The sequence below is a fragment of the Stenella coeruleoalba genome (assembly GCF_951394435.1).
Source record: "Stenella coeruleoalba genome assembly, contig: scaffold_76, whole genome shotgun sequence".
In the NCBI taxonomy this organism is placed as follows: domain Eukaryota; kingdom Metazoa; phylum Chordata; class Mammalia; order Artiodactyla; family Delphinidae; genus Stenella; species Stenella coeruleoalba.
Window position 1 is genome coordinate 326,968 of NW_027646368.1, and position 20,386 is coordinate 347,353.

The following is a 20,386-nucleotide window of genomic DNA, read 5'->3' on the forward strand; positions in this document are numbered from 1 at the left end:
GGAAATGAGAGTTAAATTTGCCCGTCCAGACACCTCCAGCTAGTCTCTCATTGGTTCTCGCTATTCCTGTTCATCTTCCGCAGAAATTGCAAACTGTGGCAAACAGGAGGTTAAAGGCGCTGACTCTCCAAGTGGGGAGAGTGTTAGTAAAGTGTCTGGAATGTTGCACCCGAGTACCAGGGGAGGAAAACTGAGACATATTTGAACACGTCTCCCGTTCACATGGTTGATCATACTTGGGTTCCACATGCATGTTTTAGCTGAAGGAAGAATACCTTAAACCTGGGTAGTTGAGACCCGTGTAATGGGTACCATGCAATATGACTTCAAAGGGTCTTCATTTGCTCACCGAACCACTCCAATCCTATCACTGCTGCGTTTATGCCCCTGTACACATGCTTGATTCTCTTTTGGAGACATAGCAATCCATAGGTTTTACGATACTTACTAGTTAGGTACATTCTTAGGCGTTTAATATGCGGTGTTGAGTCCATTTCGTTGAGCAAGGAGTAGCTCTTGTCTATTCCATATTTGACTTAAGGAACTTTATCTGTGCTCATTTCAATCTCTGGTTTTATGCAGCACTCCAACTCACCTTTACCCTTAAGCAAGCATAAGTGGGTTTTCTAAATTTGAGACCCTGTTCTTTTCTGTAAATCAGTTCCTGTGTAGCCCAGTTTACATTCCGTATATTAGTGATATCTTATGATGTTTCTTTTTCTGTGTGACTTATTTCAGTTAGAATCATCGTACCTGAATCCACTCATTATGCTGCTACGGGCCTGATGACATAGATTTCATTGCTGAGTGATACTGCATTGTACATAAGTACCACAAGTTCTTTATCCATTTTTCACTTTCTGTGATATTGAACTTGTACGGTAAACGAGGTTGTTGTAAATGGAGGCGTCCCAAACTTTGGGGTGGCTGTGTCTTTTTGATTTTAATTTCCCTAAGCTATAGGACCATAAGTGGAAGTGCCCTAGGTTCTGTTGCTTTGTTTTTTAGATGTTTCAGGAAACACCATACACTTCTCCTGAGTGTCTGTTGGCAATTTACATCCCGCCCATCAGCATAACAAGGCCCCCAGTTCTCCATGGCCTCTCCTGCCTTTCTGGATTTTACACTTTTTTCAGATGGCCCTTTTGACCGGGGAGAAGTGAGACTTCATTGTAGTGCAGATTTCCTTTGCAAGCTTGCTTGGTTGGCCAAAAAGGGCGTATGCGTTTTTTCCTGAATATATTCAGGAAAAAACGCATACGCCCTTTTTGGCCAAGTGCATCATTGTGGACGTTCTGCCTCTTTTCCTATGCTTTCAATGCAATTCCAGTCTACCTCCTGAAATCGGTTTCCTGCAATTCTGCCCCACTTTCAAGTCCTCTTGGCAGCCTTTCTTCAGTATATTTTTGGACGATAGCTGTCATTTATAACGCTGCAGGTTTGTGAATTACAGTGCCCCTGAGCTCCTTTCTTCAACTCGCTTTCTTGTGAGCTGGCCGCAACACCGCAGGATGGCTTCAGGCCCTAATCTGGTTCCGGCCCGGCACGCTGAGCCTTTGGTTAATTCCTCTTCCTGGTGGGAAATGAGAGTTAAATTTGCCCATCCAGACACCTCCAGCTAGTCTCTCATTGGTTATCGCTATTCCTGTTCATCTTCCGCAGAAATTGCAAACTGGGCCAAACAGGAGGTTAAAGGCGCTTACTCTCCAAGTCGGGAGAGCGTTAGTAAAGCGTCTGGAATGTTGCACCCGAGTACCAGGGTACGAAAACTGAGACATATTTTAACACGTCTCCCGTTCACACGGTTGATCATACTCTGTGTTCCACATGCATGTTTTAGCTGAAGGAAGAATACCTTAAACCTGGAGAGTTGAGACCCGTGTAATGGGTACCATGCAATATGACTTCAAAGGGTCTTCATTTGCTCACCGAACCTCTCCAATCCTATCACTGCTGCGTTTATGCCCCTGTACACATGCTTGATTCTCTTTCGGAGACATAGCAATCCATAGGTTTTAAAATACTTACTAGTCAGGTACATTCTTAGGCGTTTAATATGCGGTGTTGAGTCCATTTCGTTGAGCAAGGAGTAGCTCTTGTCTATTCCATATTTGGTTTAAGGAACTTTATCTGTGCTCATTTCAATCTCTGGTTTTATGCAGCACCCCAACTCACCTTTACCCTTAAGCAAGCATAAGTTGGTTTTCTAAATTTTAGACCCTGTTCAGTTCTGTAATTCAGTTCCTGTGTAGCCAAGTTTACATTCCGTGTATTAGTGATATCTTATGATGTTTCTTTTTCTGTGTGACTTATTTCAGTTAGAATCATCATACCTGAATCCACTCATTGTGCTGCTACGGGCCTGATGACACAGATTTCATTGCTGAGTGATATTGCTTTGTAAGTAAATACCACAACTTCTTTATCCATTTTTCACTTTCTGCGATGTTGAACTTGTACTGTAAACAAGGTTCTTGTAAACAGAGCCATTCCGAACTTTGGGGTGGCTGTGTCTTTTTGATTTTAAATTCCCTAAGCTATAGGACCATAAGTGGAAGTGCCCTAGGTTCTGTTGCTTTTTTTATTAGATGTTTCAGGAAACACCATACACTTCTCCCGAATGTCTGTTGGCAATTTACATCCCGCCCATCAGCATAACAAGGCTCCCAGTTCTCCATGGCCTGTCCTGCCTTTCTGGATTTTACACTTTTTTCAGATGGCCCTTTTGACCGGGGGGAAGTGAGACTTCATTGTAGTGCAGATTTCCTTTGCAAGTTTGCTTGGTTGGCCAAAAAGGGCGTATGCATTTTTTCCTGAATATATTCAGGAAAAAACGCATACGCCCTTTTTGGCCAAGTGCATCATTGTGGACGTTCTGCCTCTTTTCCTATGCTTTCAATGCAATTCCAGTCTACCTCCTGAAATCGGTTTCCTGCAATTCTGCCCCGCTTTCAAGTCCTCTTGGCAGCCTTACTTCAGTCTATTTTTGGACGATAGCTGTCATTTATAACTCTGCAGGTTTGTGAATTACAGTGCCCCTGAGCTCCTTTCTTCAACTCGCTTTCTTGTGACCTGGCCGCAACACCACAGGATGGCTTCAGGCCCTAATCTGCTTCCGGCATGGCACGCTGAGCCTTTGGTTATTTCCTCTTCCTGGTGGGAAATGAGAGTTAAATTTGCCCGTCCAGACACCTCCAGCTAGTCTCTCATTGGTTCTCGCTATTCCTGTTCACCTTCCGCAGAAATTGCAAACAGGGCCAAATAGGAGGTTAAAGGCGCTGACTCTCCCAGTCGGGAGAGTGTTAGTAAAGCGTCTGGAATGTTGCACCCGAGTACCAGGGGAGGAAAACTGAGACATATTTGAACACGTCTCCCGATCACATGGTTGATCATACTCTAGGTTCCACATGCATGTTTTAGCTGAAGGAAGAATACCTTAAACCTGGGTAGTTGAAACCCGTGGAATGGGTACCATGCAATATGACTTCAAAGGGTCTTCATTTGCTCACGAACCTCTCCAATCCTATCACTGCTGCGTTTATGCCCCTGTACACATGCTTGATTCTCTTTCGGAGACACAGCAATCCATAGGTTTTAAGATACTTACTAGTCAGGTACATTCTTAGGCGTTTAATATGCGGTGTTGAGTCCATTTCGTTGAGCAAGGAGTAGCTCTTGTCTATTCCATATTTGGCTTAAGGAACTTTATCTGTGCTCATTTCAATCTCTGGTTTTATGCAGCACCCCAACTCACCTTTACCCTTAAGCAAGCATAAGTTGGTTTCCTAAATTTGAGACCCTGTTCTGTTCTGTAATTCAGTTCCTGTGTAGCCAAGTTTATATTCCGTGTATTACTGATATCTTATGATGTTTCTTTTTCTGTGTGACTTATTTCAGTTAGAATCATCATACCTGAATCCACTCATTGTGCTGCTAAGGGCCTGATGACATAGATTTCATTGCTGAGTGATATTGCTTTGTAAGTAAATACCACAACTTCTTTATCCATTTTTCACTTTCTGCGATGTTGAACTTGTACTGTAAACGAGGTTCTTGTAAACAGAGGCGTCCCAAACTTTGGGGTGGCTGTGTCTTTTTGATTTTAATTTCCCTAAGCTATAGGACCATAAGTGGCAGTGCCCTAGGCTCTGTTGCTTTGTTTTTTAGATGTTTCAGGAAACACCCTACACTTCTCCAGAGTGTCTGTTGGCAATTTACATCCCGCCCATCAGCATAACAAGGCTCCCAGTTCTCCATGGCCTGTCCTGCCTTTCTGGATTTTACACTTTTTTCAGATGGCCCTTTTGACTGGGGGGAAGTGAGACTTCATTGTAGTGCAGATTTCCTTTGCAAGCTTGCTTGGTTGACCAAAAAGGGCGTATGCGTTTTTTCCTGAATATATTCAGGAAAAAACGCATACGCCCTTTTTGGCCAAGTGCATCATTGTGGACGTTCTGCCTCTTTTCCTATGCTTTCAATGCAATTCCAGTCTACCTCCTGAAATCGGTTTCCTGCAATTCTGCCCCACTTTCAAGTCCTCTTGGCAGCCTTACTTCAGTGTATTTTTGGACGATAGCTGTCATTTATAACTCTGCAGGTTTGTGAATTACAGTGCCCCTGAGCTCCTTTCTTCAACTCGCTTTCTTTTGAGCTGGCCGCAACACCGCAGGATGGCTTCAGGCCCTAATCTGGTTCTGGCACGGCACGCTGAGCCTTTGGTTAATTCCTCTTCCTGGTAGGAAATGAGAGTTAAATTTGCCGTCCAGACACCTCCAGCTAGCCTCTCATTGGTTCTCGCTATTCCTGTTCATCTTCCGCAGAAATTGCAAAGTGGGCCAAACAGGAGGTTAAAGGGACTGACTCTCCAAGTGGGGAGAGTGTTAGTAAAGCGTCTGGAATGTTGCACCCGAGTACCAGGGTACGAAAACTGAGACATATTTGAACACGTCTCCCGATCACATGGTTGATCATACTCTAGGTTCCACATGCATGTTTTAGCTGAAGGAAGAATACCTTAAACCTGGGTAGTTGAAACCCGTGGAATGGGTACCATGCAATATGACTTCAAAGGGTCTTCATTTGCTCACCGAACCTCTCCAATCCTATCACTGCTGTGTTTATGCCCCTGTACACATGCTTGATTCTCTTTCGGAGACATAGCAATCCATAGGTTTTAAGATACTTACTAGTCAGGTACATTCTTAGGCGTTTAATATGCGGTGTTGAGTCCATTTCGTTGAGCAAGGAGTAGCTCTTGTCTATTCCATATTTGGCTTAAGGAACTTTATCTGTGCTCATTTCAATCTCTGGTTTTATGCAGCACCCCAACTCACCTTTCCCTTTAAGCAAGCATAAGTTGGGTTTCTAAATTTGAGACCCTGTTCTGTTCTGTAATTCAGTTCCTGTGTAGCCAAGTTTCCATTCCGTGTATTAGTGATATCTTATGATGTTTCTTTTTCTGTGTGATTTATTTCAGTTAGAATCATCATACCTGAATCCACTCATTGTGCTGCTAAGGGCCTGATGACATAGATTTCATTGCTGAGTGATATTGCTTTGTAAGTGAATACCACAACTTCTTTATCCATTTTTCACTTTCTGCGATGTTGAACTTGTACTGTAAACGAGGTTCTTGTAAACAGAGCGGTTCCAAACTTTGGTGTGGCTGTGTCTTTTTGATTTTAATTTCCCTAAGCTATAGGACCATAAGTGGAAGTGCCCTAGGCTCTGTTGCTTTGTTTTTTAGATGTTTCAGGAAACACCATACACTTCTCCTGAGTGTCTGTTGGCAATTTACATCCCGCCCATCAGCATAACAAGGCTCCCAGTTCTCCATGGCCTGTCCTGACTTTCTGGATTTTACACTTTTTTCAGATGGCCCTTTTGACCGGGGGGAAGTGAGACTTCATTGTAGTGCAGATTTCCTTTGCAAGCTTGCTTGGTTGGCCAAAAAGTGCGTATGCGTTTTTTCCTGAATATATTCAGGAAAAAACGCATACGCCCTTTTTGGCCAAGTGCATCATTGTGGACGTTCTGCCTCTTTTCCTATGCTTTCAATGCAATTCCAGTCTACCTCCTGAAATCGGTTTCCTGCAATTCTGCCCCGCTTTCAAGTCCTCTTGGCAGCCTTACTTCACTATATTTTTGGACGATAGCTGTCATTTATAACTCTGCAGGTTTGTGAATTACAGTGCCCCTGAGCTCCTTTCTTCAACTCGCTTTCTTTTGAGCTGCCCGCAACACCGCAGGATGGCTTCAGGCCCTAATCTTGTTCCGGCACGGCACGCTGAGCCTTTGGTTATTTCCTCTTCCTGGTGGGAAATGAGAGTTTAATTTGCCCGTTCAGTCATCTCCAGCTAGTCTCTCATTGGTTCTCGCTATTCCTGTTCATCTTCCGCAGAAATTGCAAACTGGGCCAAACAGGAGGTTAAAGGGACTGACTCTCCAAGTTGGGAGAGTGTTAGTAAAGCGTCTGGCATGTTGTACCCGAGTACCAGGGTACGAAAACTGAGACATATTTGAACAAGTCTCCCGTTCACATGGTTGATCATACTCTGGGTTCCACATGCATGTTTTAGCTGAAGGAAGAATACCTTAAACCTGGAGAGTTGAGACCCGTGGAATGGGTACCATGCAATATGACTTCAAAGGGTCTTCATTTGCTCACCGAACCTCTCCAATCCTATCACTGCTGCGTTTATGCCCCTGTACACATGCTTGATTCTCTTTCGGAGACATAGCAATCTATAGGTTTTAAGGTACTTACTAGTCAGGTACATTCTTAGGCGTTTAATATGCGGTGTTGAGTCCATTTCGTTGAGCAAGGAGTAGCTCTTGTCTATTCCATATTTGGTTTAAGGAACTTTATCTGTGCTCATTTCAATCTCTGGTTTTATGCAGCACCCCAACTCACCTTTCCCCTTAAGCAAGCATAAGTTGGTTTTCTAAATTTGAGACCCTGTTCTGTTCTGTAATTCAGTTCCTGTGTAGCCAAGTTTTCATTCCGTGTATTACTGATATCTTATGATGTTTCTTTTTCTGTGTGACTTATTTCAGTTATAATCATCATACCTGAATCCACTCACTGTGCTGCTAAGGGCCTGATGACACAGATTTCATTGCTGAGTGATACTGCATTGTTCGTAAGTACCACAAGTTCTTTATCCATTTTTCACTTTCTGTGATATTTAACTTGTACGGTAAATGAGGTTCTTTAAAACAGAGGCGTCGCAGATTTTGGGGTGGCTGTGTCTTTTTGATTTTAATTTCCCTAAGCTATAGGACCATAAGTGGCAGTGCCCTAGGCTCTGTTGCTTTGTTTTTTAGATGTTTCAGGAAACACCATACACTTCTCCTGAGTGTCTGTTGGCAATTTACATCCCGCCCATCAGCATAACAAGGCTCCCAGTTCTCCATGGCCTGTCCTGCCTTTCTGGATTTTACACTTTTTTCAGATGGCCCTTTTGACTGGGGGGAAGTGAGACTTCATTGTAGTGCAGATTTCCTTTGCAAGCTTGCTTGGTTGGCCAATAAGGGCGTATGCGTTTTTACTTGAATATATTCAGGAAAAAATGCATACACCCTTTTTGGCCAAGTACATCATTGTGGACGTTCTGCCTCTTTTCCTATGCTTTCAATGCAATTCCAGTCTACCTCCTGAAATCGGTTTCCTGCAATTCTGCCCCGCTTTCAAGTCCTCTTGGCAGCCTTACTTCAGTCTATTTTTGGACGATAGCTGTCATTTATAACTCTGCAGGTTTGTGAATTACAGTGCCCCTGAGCTCCTTTCTTCAACTCGCTTTCTTGTGACCTGGCCGCAACACCGCAGGATGTCTTCAGGCCCTAATCTGGTTCTGGCACGGCACACTGAGCCTTTGGTTAATTCCTCTTCCTGGTGGGAAATGAGAGTTAAATTTGCCCATCCAGACACCTCCAGCTAGTCTCTCATTGGTTCTCGCTATTCCTGTTCATCTTCCACAGAAATTGCAAACTGGGCCAAACAGGAGGTTAAAGGGACTGACTCTCCAAGTGGGGAGAGTGTTAGTAAAGCGTCTGGAATGTTGCACCCGAGTACCAGGGGAGGAAAACTGAGACATATTTGAACACGTCTCCCGATCACATGGTTGATCATACTCTGGGTTCCACATGCATGTTTTAGCTGAAGGAAGAATACCTTAAACCTGGGTAGTTGAAACCCGTGGAATGGGTACCGTGCAGAATGACTTCAAAGGGTCTTCATTTGCTCACGAACCTCTCGAATCCTATCACTGCTGCGTTTATGCCCCTGTACACATGCTTGATTCTCTTTCGGAGACATAGCAATCCATAGGTTTTAAGATACTTACTAGTCAGGTACATTCTTAGGCGTTTAATATGCGGTGTTGAGTCCATTTCGTTGAGCAAGGAGTAGCTCTTGTCTATTCCATATTTGGCTTAAGGAACTTTATCTGTGCTCATTTCAATCTCTGGTTTTATGCAGCACCCCAACTCACCTTTCCCCTTAAGCAAGCATAAGTTGGTTTTCTAAATTTGAGACCCTGTTCTGTTCTGTAATTCAGTTCCTGTGTAGCCAAGTTTACATTCCGTGTATTACTGATATCTTATGATGTTTCTTTTTCTGTGTGACTTACTTCAGTTAGAATCATCATACCTGAATCCACTCATTGTGCTGCTAAGGGCCTGATGACACAGATTTCATTACTGAGTGATATTGCTTTGTAAGTAAATACCACAACTTCTTTATCCATTTTTCACTTTCTGTGATGTTGAACTTGTACTGTAAACGAGGTTCTTGTAAACAGAGGCGTCCCAAACTTTGGGGTGGCTGTGTCTTTTTGATTTTAATTTCCCTAAGCTATAGGACCATAAGTGGAAGTGCCCTAGGCTCTGTTGCTTTGTTTTTTAGATGTTTCAGGAAACACCATACACTTCTCCTGAGTGTCTGTTGGCAATTTACATCCCGCCCATCAGCATAACAAGGCTCCCAGTTCTCCATGGCCTGTCCTGCCTTTCTGGATTTTACACTTTTTTCAGATGGCCCTTTTGACCGGGGGGAAGTGAGACTTCATTGTAGTGCAGATTTCCTTTGCAAGCTTGCTTGGTTGGCCAAAAAGGGCGTATGCGTTTTTTCCTGAATATATTCAGGAAAAAACGCATACGCCCTTTTTGGCCAAGTGCATCATTGTGGACATTCTGCCTCTTTTCCTATGCTTTCAATGCAATTCCAGTCTACCTCCTGAAATCGGTTTCCTGCAATTCTGCCCCGCTTTCAAGTCCTCTTGGCAACCTTACTTCAGTATATTTTTGGACGATAGCTGTCATTTATAACTCTGCAGGTTTGTGAATTACAGTGCCTCTGAGCTCCTTTCTTCAACTCGCTTTCTTTTGAGCTGGCCGCAACACCGCAGGATGGCTTCAGGCCCTAATCTGGTTCTGGCACGGCACGCTGAGCCTTTGGTTAATTCCTCTTCCTGGTGGGAAATGAGAGTTAAATTTGCCCGTCCAGACACCTCCAGCTAGTCTCTCATTGGTTTTCGCTATTCCTGTTCATCTTCCGCAGAAATTGCAAACTGGGCCAAACAGGAGGTTAAAGGCGCTGACTCTCCAAGTGGGGAGAGTGTTAGTAAAGCGTCTGGAATGTTGCACCCGAGTGCCAGGGTACGAAAACTGAGACATATTTGAACACGTCTCCCGATCACATGGTTGATCATACTCTAGGTTCCACATGCATGTTTTAGCTGAAGGAAGAATACCTTAAACCTGGGTAGTTGAAACCCGTTTAATGGGTACCATGCAATATGACTTCAAAGGGTCTTCATTTGCTCACCGAACCTCTCCAATCCTATCACTGCTGCGTTTATGCCCCTGTACACACGCTTGATTCTCTTTTGGAGACATAGCAATCCATAGGTTTTAAGATACTTACTAGTCAGGTACATTCTTAGGCGTTTAATATGGGGTTTTGAGTCCATTTCGTTGAGCAAGGAGTAGCTCTTGTCTATTCCATATTTGGCTTAAGGAACTTTATCTGTGCTCATTTCAATCTTTGGTTTTATGAAGCACCCCATCTCACCTTTGCCTTAAGCAAGCATAAGTTGGTTTTCTAAATTTAAGACACTGTTCTGTTTTGGAGTGCAGTTCCTGTGTAGCCAAGTTTACATTCCGTGTATTAGTGATATCTTATGATGTTTCTTTTTCTGTGTGACTTATTTCAGTTAGAATCATCGTACCTGAATCCACTCATTATGCTGCTACGGGACTGATGACATAGATTTCATTGCTGAGTGATACTGCATTGTACGTAAGTACCACAAGTTCTTTATCCATTTTTCACTTTCTGTGATATTGAACTTGTACGGTAAACGAGGTTCTTGTAAACGGAGGCGTCCCAAACTTTGGGGTGGCTGTGTCTTTTTGATTTTAATTTCCCTAAGCTATAGGACCATAAGTGGAAGTGACCTAGGCTCTGTTGCTTTGTTTTTTAGATGTTTCAGGAAACACCATACACTTCTCCCGAGTGGTTGTTGGCAATTTACATCCCGCCCATCAGCATAACAAGGCTCCCAGTTCTCCATGGCCTGTCCTGCCTTTCTGGATTTTACACTTTTTTCAGATGGCCCTTTTGACCGGGGGGAAGTGAGACTTCATTGTAGTGCAGATTTCCTTTGCAAGCTTGCTTGGTTGGCCAAAAAGGGCGTATGCGTTTTTTCCTGAATATATTCAGGAAAAAACGCATACGCCCTTTTTGGCCAAGTGCATCATTGTGGACGTTCTGCCTCTTTTCCTATGCTTGAAATGCAATTCCAGTCTACCTCCTGAAATCGGTTTCCTGCAATTCTGCCCCGCTTTCAAGTCCTCTTGGCAGCCTTACTTCAGTCTATTTTTGGACGATAGCTGTCATTTATAACTCTGCAGGTTTGTGAATTACAGTGCCCCTGAGCTCCTTTCTTCAACTCGCTTTCTTTTGAGCTGGCCGCAACACCGCAGGATGGCTTCAGGCCCTAATCTGGTTCCGGTACGGCACGCTGAGCCTTTGGTTATTTCCTCTTCCTGGTGAGAAATGAGAGTTAAATTTGCCCGTCCAGACACCTCCAGCTAGCCTCTCATTGGTTCTCGCTATTCCTGTTCATCTTCCGCAGAAATTGCAAACTGGGCCAAACAGGAGGTTAAAGGCACTGACTCTCCAAGTCGGGAGAGTGTTAGTAAAGCGTCTGGAATGTTGCACCCGAGTACCAGGGGAGGAAAACTGAGACATATTTGAACACGTCTCCCGTTCACATGGTTGATCATACTTGGGTTCCACATGCATGTTTTAGCTGAAGGAAGAATACCTTAAACCTGGAGAGATAAGACCCGTGTAATGGGTACCATGCAATATGACTTCAAAGGGTCTTCATTTGCTCACCGAACCTCTCCAATCCTATCACTGCTGCTTTTATGCCCCTGTACACATGCTTGATTTTCTTTCGGAGACATAGGAATCCATAGGCTTTAAGATACTTACTAGTCAGGTACATTCTTAGGCGTTTAATATGCGGTGTTGAGTCCATTTCGTTGAGCAAGGAGTAGCTCTTGTCTATTCCATATTTGGCTTAAGGATCTTTATCTGTGCTCATTTCAATCTCTGGTTTTATGCAGCACCCCAACTCACCTTTCCCCTTAAGCAAGCATAAGTTGGTTTTCTAAATTTGAGACCCTGTTCTGTTCTGTAATTCAGTTCCTGTGTAACCAAGTTTACATTCCGTGTATTACTGATATCTTATGATGTTTCTTTTTCTGTGTGACTTATTTCAGTTAGAATCATCATACCTGAATCCACTCATTGTGCTGCTAAGGGCCTGATGACACAGATTTCATTGCTGAGTGATATTGCTTTGTAAGTAAATACCACAACTTTTTTATACATTTTTCACTTTCTGCGATGTTGAACTTGTACTGTAAACGAGGTTCTTGTAACAGAGGCGTCCCAAACTTTGGGGTGGCTGTGTCTTTTTGATTTCAAATTCCCTAAGCTATAGGACCATAAGTGGAAGTGCCCTAGGCTCTGTTGCTTTGTTTTTTAGATGTTTCAGGAAACACCATACACTTCTGCCCAGTGGTTGTTGGCAATTTACATCCCGCCCTTCAGCATAACAAGGCTCCCAGTTCTCCATGGCCTGTCCTGCCTTTCTGGATTTTACACTTTTTTCAGATGGCCCTTTTGACCGGGGGGAAGTGAGACTTCATTGTAGTGCAGATTTCCTTTGCAAGCTTGCTTGGTTGGCCAAAAAGGGCGTATGCGTTTTTTCCTGAATATATTCAGGAAAAAACGCATACGCCCTTTTTGGCCAAGTGCATCATTGTGGACGTTCTGCCTCTTTTCCTATGCTTTCAATGCAATTCCAGTCTACCTCCTGAAATCGGTTTCGTGCAATTCTGCCCCGCTTTCAAGTCCTCTTGGCAGCCTTACTTCAGTCTATTTTTGGACGATAGCTGTCATTTATAACTCTGCAGGTTTGTGAATTACAGTGCCCCTGAGCTCCTTTCTTCAACTCGCTTTCTTTTGAGCTGGCCGCAACACCGCAGGATGGCTTCAGGCCCTAATCTGGTTCCGGTACGGCACGCTGAGCCTTTGGTTATTTCCTCTTCCTGGTGGGAAATGAGAGTTAAATTTGCCCGTCCAGACACCTCCAGCTAGCCTCTCATTGGTTCTCGCTATTCCTGTTCATCTTCCGCAGAAATTGCAAACTGGGCCAAACAGGAGGTTAAAGGGACTGACTCTCCAAGTCGGGAGAGTGTTAGTAAAGCGTCTGGAATGTTGCACCCGAGTACCAGGGGAGGAAAACTGAGACATATTTGAACACGTCTCCCGTTCACATGGTTGATCATACTTGGGTTCCACATGCATGTTTTAGCTGAAGGAAGAATACCTTAAACCTGGAGAGATAAGACCCGTGTAATGGGTACCATGCAATATGACTTCAAAGGGTCTTCATTTGCTCACCGAACCTCTCCAATCCTATCACTGCTGCTTTTATGCCCCTGTACACATGCTTGATTCTCTTTTGGAGACATAGGAATCCATAGGCTTTAAGATACTTACTAGTCAGGTACATTCTTAGGCGTTTAATATGCGGTGTTGAGTCCATTTCGTTGAGCAAGGAGTAGCTCTTGTCTATTCCATATTTGACTTAAGGAACTTTATCTGTGCTCATTTCAATCTCTGGTTTTATGCAGCACCCCAACTCACCTTTCCCCTTAAGCAAGCATAAGTTGGTTTTCTAAATTTGAGACCCTGTTCTGTTCTGTAATTCAGTTCCTGTGTAGCCAAGTTTACATTCCGTGTATTACTGATATCTTATGATGTTTCTTTTTCTGTGTGACTTATTTCAGTTAGAATCATCATACCTGAATCCACTCATTGTGCTGCTAAGGGCCTGATGACACAGATATCATTGCTGAGTGATATTGCTTTGTAAGTAAATACCACAACTTCTTTCTCCATTTTTCACTTTCTGCGATGTTGAACTTGTACTGTAAACGAGGTTCTTGTAAACAGAGCCGTTCGAAACTTTGGGGTGGCTGTGTCTTTTTGATTTTAATTTCCCTAAGCTATAGGACCATAAGTGGAAGTGCCCTAGGTTCTGTTGCTTTGTTTTTTAGATGTTTCAGGAAACACCATACACTTCTCCCGAGTGGTTGTTGGCAATTTACATCCCGCCCATCAGCATAACAAGGCTCCCAGTTCTCCATGGCCTGTCCTGCCTTTCTGGATTTTACACTTTTTTCAGATGGCCCTTTTGACCGGGGGGAAGTGAGACTTCATTGTAGTGCAGATTTCCTTTGCAAGCTTGCTTGGTTGGCCAAAAAGGGCGTATGCGTTTTTTCCTGAATATATTCAGGAAAAAACGCATACGCCCTTTTTGGCCAAGTGCATCATTGTGGACGTTCTGCCTCTTTTCCTATGCTTTCAATGCAATTCCAGTCTACCTCCTGAAATCGGTTTCCTGCAATTCTGCCCCGCTTTCAAGTCCTCTTGGCAGCCTTACTTCAGTCTATTTTTGGACGATAGCTGTCATTTATAACTCTGCAGGTTTGTGAATTACAGTGCCCCTGAGCTCCTTTCTTCAACTCGCTTTCTTTTGAGCTGGCCGCAACACCGCAGGATGGCTTCAGGCCCTAATCTGGTTCCGGTACGGCACGCTGAGCCTTTGGTTATTTCCTCTTCCTGGTGGGAAATGAGAGTTAAATTTGCCCGTCCAGACACCTCCAGCTAGCCTCTCATTGGTTCTCGCTATTCCTGTTCATCTTCCGCAGAAATTGGAAACTGGGCCAAACAGGAGGTTAAAGGCACTGACTCTCCAAGTGGGGAGAGTGTTAGTAAAGCGTCTGGAATGTTGCACCCGAGTACCAGGGGAGGAAAACTTAGACATATTTGAACACGTCTACCGATCACATGGTTGATCATACTCTGGGTTCCACATGCATGTTTTAGCTGAAGGAAGAATACCTAAAACCTGGGTAGTTGAAACCCGTGGAATGGGTACAATGCAATATGACTTCAAAGGGTCTTCATTTGCTCACCGAACCTCTCCAATCCTATCACTGCTGCGTTTATGGCCCTGTACACATGCTTGATTCTCTTTCGGAGACATAGCAATCTATAGGTTTTAAGATACTTACAAGTCAGGTACATTCTTAGGCGTTTAATATGCGGTGTTGAGTCCATTTCGTTGAGCAAGGAGTAGCTCTTGTCTATTCCATATTTGGCTTAAGGAACTTTATCTGTGCTCATTTCAATCTCTGGTTTTATGCAGCACCCCAACTCACATTTCCCCTTAAGCAAGCATAAGTTGGTTTTCTAAATTTGAGACCCTGTTCTGTTCTGTAATTCAGTTCCTGTGTAGCCAAGTTTACATTCCGTGTATTACTGATATCTTATGATGTTTCTTTTTCTGTGTGACTTATTTCAGTTAGAATCATCATACCTGAATCCACTCATTGTGCTGCTAAGGGCCTGATGACACAGATTTCATTACTGAGTGATATTGCTTTGTAAGTAAATACCACAACTTCTTTATCCATTTTTCACTTTCTGCGATGTTGAACTTGTACTGTAAACGAGGTTCTTGTAAAGAGAGCCGTTCCAAACTTTGGGGTGGCTGTGTCTTTTTGATTTTAATTTCCCTAAGCTATAGGACCATAAGTGGAAGTGCCCTAGGTTCTGTTGCTTTGTTTTTTAGATGTTTCAGGAAACACCATACACTTCTCCAGAGTGGCTGTTGGCAATTTACATACCGCCCATCAGCATAACAAGGCTCCCAGTTCTCCGTGGACTGTCCTGCCTTTCTGGATTTTACACTTTTTTCAGATGGCCCTTTTGACCGGGGGGAAGTGAGACTTCATTGTAGTGCAGATTTCCTTTGCAAGCTTGCTTGGTTGGCCAAAAAGGGCGTATGCGTTTTTTCCTGAATATATTCAGGAAAAAACGCATACGCCCTTTTTGGTCAAGTGCATCATTGTGGACGTTCTGCCTCTTTTCCTATGCTTTCAATGCAATTCCAGTCTACCTCCTGAAATCGGTTTCCTGCAATTCTGCCCCGCTTTCAAGTCCTCTTGGCAGCCTTACTTCAGTCTATTTTTGGACGATAGCTGTCATTTATAACTCTGCAGGTTTGTGAATTACAGTGCCCCTGAGCTCCTTTCTTCAACTCGCTTTTTTGTGACCTGGCCGTAACACCGCAGGATGGCTTCAGGCCCTAATCTGGTTCCGGCCTGGCATGCTGAGCCTTTGGTTAATTCCTCTTCCTGGTGGGAAATGAGAGTTAAATTTGCCCGTCCAGACACCTCCAGCTAGCCTCTCATTGGTTCTCGCTATTCCTGTTCATCTTCCGCAGAAATTGCAAACTGGGCCAAACAGGAGGTTAAAGGGACTGACTCTCCAAGTCGGGAGAGTGTTAGTAAAGCGTCTGGAATGTTGCACCCGAGTACCAGGGGAGGAAAACTGAGACATATTTGAACACGTCTCCCGTTCACATGGTTGATCATACTTGGGTTCCACATGCATGTTTTAGCTGAAGGAAGAATACCTTAAACCTGGAGAGATAAGACCCGTGTAATGGGTACCATGCAATATGACTTCAAAGGGTCTTCATTTGCTCACCGAACCTCTGCAATCCTATCACTGCTGCTTTTATGCCCCTGTACACATGCTTGATTCTCTTTTGGAGACATAGGAATCCATAGGCTTTAAGATACTTACTAGTCAGGTACATTCTTAGGCGTTTAATATGGGGTTTTGATTTTCCTGAATATATTCAGGAAAATCTGGAGAGTTAAGACCCGTGTAAAGGGTACCATGCAATATGACTTCAAAGGGTCTTCATTTGCTCACCGAACCTCTCCAATCCTATCACTGCTGCGTTTATGCCCCTGTACACATGCTTGATTCTCTTTCGGAGACATAGCAATCCATAGGTTTTAAGATACTTACTAGTCAGGTACATTCTTAGGCGTTTAATATGGGGTGTTGAGTCCATTTCGTTGAGCAAGGAGTAGCTCTTGTCTATTCCATATTTGGCTTAAGGAACTTTATCTGTGCTCATTTCAATCTCTGGTTTTATGCAGCACCCCAACTCACCTTTCCCCTTAAGCAAGCATAAGTTGGTTTTCTAAATTTGAGACCCTGTTCTGTTCTGTAATTCAGTTCCTGTGTAGCCAAGTTTACATTCCGTGTATTACTGATATCTTATGATGTTTCTTTTTCTGTGTGACTTACTTCAGTTAGAATCATCATACCTGAATCCACTCATTGTGCTGCTAAGGGCCTGATGACACAGATTTCATTGCTGAGTGATATTGCTTTGTAAGTAAATACCACAACTTCTTTATGCATTTTTCACTTTCTGCGATGTTGAACTTGTACTGTAAACGAGGTTCTTGTAAACAGAGCCATTCCAAACTTTGGGGTGGCTGTGTCTTTTTGATTTTAATTTCCCTAAGCTATAGGACCATAAGTGGAAGTGCCCTAGGTTCTGTTGCTTTGTTTTTTAGATGTTTCAGGAAACACCATACACTTCTCCCGAGTGGTTGTTGGCAATTTACATCCCGCCCATCAGCATAACAAGGCTCCCAGTTCTCCATGGCCTGTCCTGCCTTTCTGGATTTTACACTTTTTTCAGATGGCCCTTTTGACCGGGGGGAAGTGAGACTTCATTGTAGTGCAGATTTCCTTTGCAAGCTTGCTTGGTTGGCCAAAAAGGGCGTATGCGTTTTTTCCTGAATATATTCAGGAAAAAACGCATACGCCCTTTTTGGCCAAGTGCATCATTGTGGACGTTCTGCCTCTTTTCCTATGCTTTCAATGCAATTCCAGTCTACCTCCTGAAATCGGTTTCCTGCAATTCTGCCCCGCTTTCAAGTCCTCTTGGCAGCCTTACTTCAGTCTATTTTTGGACGATAGCTGTCATTTATAACTCTGCAGGTTTGTGAATTACAGTGCCCCTGAGCTCCTTTCTTCAACTCGCTTTCTTGTGAGCTGGCTGAAACACCGCAGGATGGCTTCAGGCCCTAATATGGTTCTGGCACGGCACGCTGAGCCTTTGGTTAATTCCTCTTCCTGGTAGGAAATGAGAGTTAAATTTGCCCGTCCAGACACCTCCAGCTAGTCTCCATTGGTTCTCGCTATTCCTGTTCATCTTCCGCAGAAATTGCAAACTGGGCCAAACAGGAGGTTAAAGGCGCTGACTCTCCAAGTGGGGAGAGTGTTATTAAAGCGTCTGGAATGTTGCACCCGAGTACCAGGGTACGAAAACTGAGACATATTTGAACACGTCTCCCGATCACACCGTTGATCATACTCTGGGTTCCACATGCATGTTTTAGCTGAAGGAAGAATACCTTAAACCTGGGTAGTTGAAACCCGTGGAATGGGTACCATGCAATATGACTTCAAAGGGTCTTCATTTGCTCACCGAACCTCTCCAATCCTATCACTGCTGCGTTTATGCCCCTGTACACACGCTTGATTCTCTTTTGGAGACATAGCAATCCATAGGTTTTAAGATACTTACTAGTCAGGTACATTCTTAGGCGTTTAATATGCGGTGTTGAGTCCATTTCGTTGAGCAAGGAGTAGCTCTTGTCTATTCCATATTTGGCTTAAGGAACTTTATCTGTGCTCATTTCAATCTCTGGTTTTATGCAGCACCCCAACTCACCTTTCCCCTTAAGCAAGCATAAGTTGGTTTTCTAAATTTGAGACCCTGTTCTGTTTTGGAATTCAGTTCCTGTGTAGCCAAGTTTACATTCCGTGTATTAGTGATATCTTATGATGTTTCTTTTTCTGTGTGACTTATTTCAGTTAGAATCATCGTACCTGAATCCACTCATTATGCTGCTACGGTCCTGATGACATAGATTTCATTGCTGAGAGATACTGCGTTGTACGTAAGTACCACAAGTTCTTTATCCATTTTTCACTTTCTGTGATATTGAACTTGTACGGTAAATGAGGTTCTTGTAAACAGAGGCATCCCAAACTTTGGGGTGGCTGTGTCTTTTTGATTTTAATTTCCCTAAGCTATAGGACCATAAGTGGCAGTGTCCTAGGCTCTGTTGCTTTGTTTTTTAGATGTTTCAGGAAACACCATACACTTCTCCCGAGTGTCTGTTGGCAATTTACATCCCGTCCATCAGCATAACAAGGCTCCCAGTTCTCCATGGCCTGTCCTGCCTTTCTGGATTTTACACTTTTTTCAGATGGCCCTTTTGACCGGGGGGAAGTGAGACTTCATTGTAGTGCAGATTTCCTTTGCAAGCTTGCTTGGTTGGCCAAAAAGGGCGTATGCGTTTTTTCCTGAATATATTCAGGAAAAAACGCATACGCCCTTTTTGGCCAAGTGCATCATTGTGGACGTTCTGCCTCTTTTCCTATGCTTTCAATGCAATTCCAGTCTACCTCCTGAAATCGGTTTCCTGCAATTCTGCCCCACTTTCAAGTCCTCTTGGCAGCCATACTTCAGTCTATTTTTGGACGATAGCTGTCATTTATAACTCTGCAGGTTTGTGAATTACAGTGCCCCTGAGCTCCTTTCTTCAACTCGCTTTCTTGTGAGCTGGCCGCAACACCGCAGGATGGCTTCAGGCCCTTATCTGGTTCCGGCACGGCACGCTGAGCCTTTGGTTATTTCCTCTTCCTGGTGGGAAATGAGAGTTAAATTTGCCCGTCCAGACACCTCCAGCTAGTCTCTCATTGGTTCTCCCTATTCCTGTTTATCTTCCGCAGAAATTGCAAACTGGGCCAAACAGGAGATTAAAGGCGCTGACTCTCCAAGTAGGGAGAGTGTTAGTAAAGCGTCTGGAATGTTGCACCCGAGTACCAGGGGAGGAAAACTGAGACATATTTGAACACGTCTCCCGATCACACGGTTTATCATACTCTGGGTTCCACATGCATGTTTTACCTGAAGGAAGAATACCTTAAACCTGGGTAGTTGAAACCCGTGGAATGGGTACCATGCAATATGACTTCAAAGGGTCTTCATTTGCTCACCGAACCTCTCCAATCCTATCACTGCTGCGTTTATGCCCCTGTACACACGCTTGATTCTCTTTTGGAGACATAGCAATCCATAGGTTTTAAGATACTTACTAGTCAGGTACATTCTTAGGCGTTTAATATGCGGTGTTGAGTCCATTTCGTTGAGCAAGGAGTAGCTCTTGTCTATTCCATATTTGGCTTAAGGAACTTTATCTGTGCTCATTTCAATCTCTGGTTTTATGCAGCACCCCAACTCACCTTTCCCCTTAAGCAAGCATAAGTTGGTTTTCTAAATTTGAGACCCTGTTCTGTTTTGGAATTCAGTTCCTGTGTAGCCAAGTTTACATTCCGTGTATTAGTGATACCTTATGATGTTTCTTTTTCTGTGTGACTTATTTCAGTTAGAATCATCGTACCTGAATCCACTCATTATGCTGCTACGGTCCTGATGACATAGATTTCATTGCTGAGAGATACTGCGTTGTACGTAAGTACCACAAGTTCTTTATCCATTTTTCACTTTCTGTGATATTGAACTTGTACGGTAAATGAGGTTCTTGTAAACAGAGGCATCCCAAACTTTGGGGTGGCTGTGTCTTTTTGATTTTAATTTCCCTAAGCTATAGGACCATAAGTGGCAGTGTCCTAGGCTCTGTTGCTTTGTTTTTTAGATGTTTCAGGAAACACCATACACTTCTCCCGAGTGTCTGTTGGCAATTTACATCCCGTCCATCAGCATAACAAGGCTCCCAGTTCTCCATGGCCTGTCCTGCCTTTCTGGATTTTACACTTTTTTCAGATGGCCCTTTTGACCGGGGGGAAGTGAGACTTCATTGTAGTGCAGATTTCCTTTGCAAGCTTGCTTGG

At 43.6% G+C, this 20,386-nt stretch overlaps 1 long non-coding RNA gene across 8 annotated transcripts in view; it reads left to right on the forward strand.

Annotated features, from left to right (window-relative positions):
- The window catches only part of LOC307181149, a 589,424-nt gene that overhangs the window by 285,765 nt on the left and 283,273 nt on the right, over window positions 1-20,386 (forward strand). Inside the window, exon 1 of one of the 8 annotated variants that reach the window (XR_013826026.1) lies at window positions 7,089-7,142. The exons of 5 other annotated variants lie outside the window; for them this stretch is intronic. This is a non-coding gene — a long non-coding RNA (uncharacterized lncRNA). Of the gene's footprint in view, window positions 1-7,088; window positions 7,143-10,281; window positions 10,301-20,386 lie in introns of those variants that run through there. 2 more of the 8 variants (XR_013826027.1, XR_013826028.1) reach the window with 2 other exon arrangements.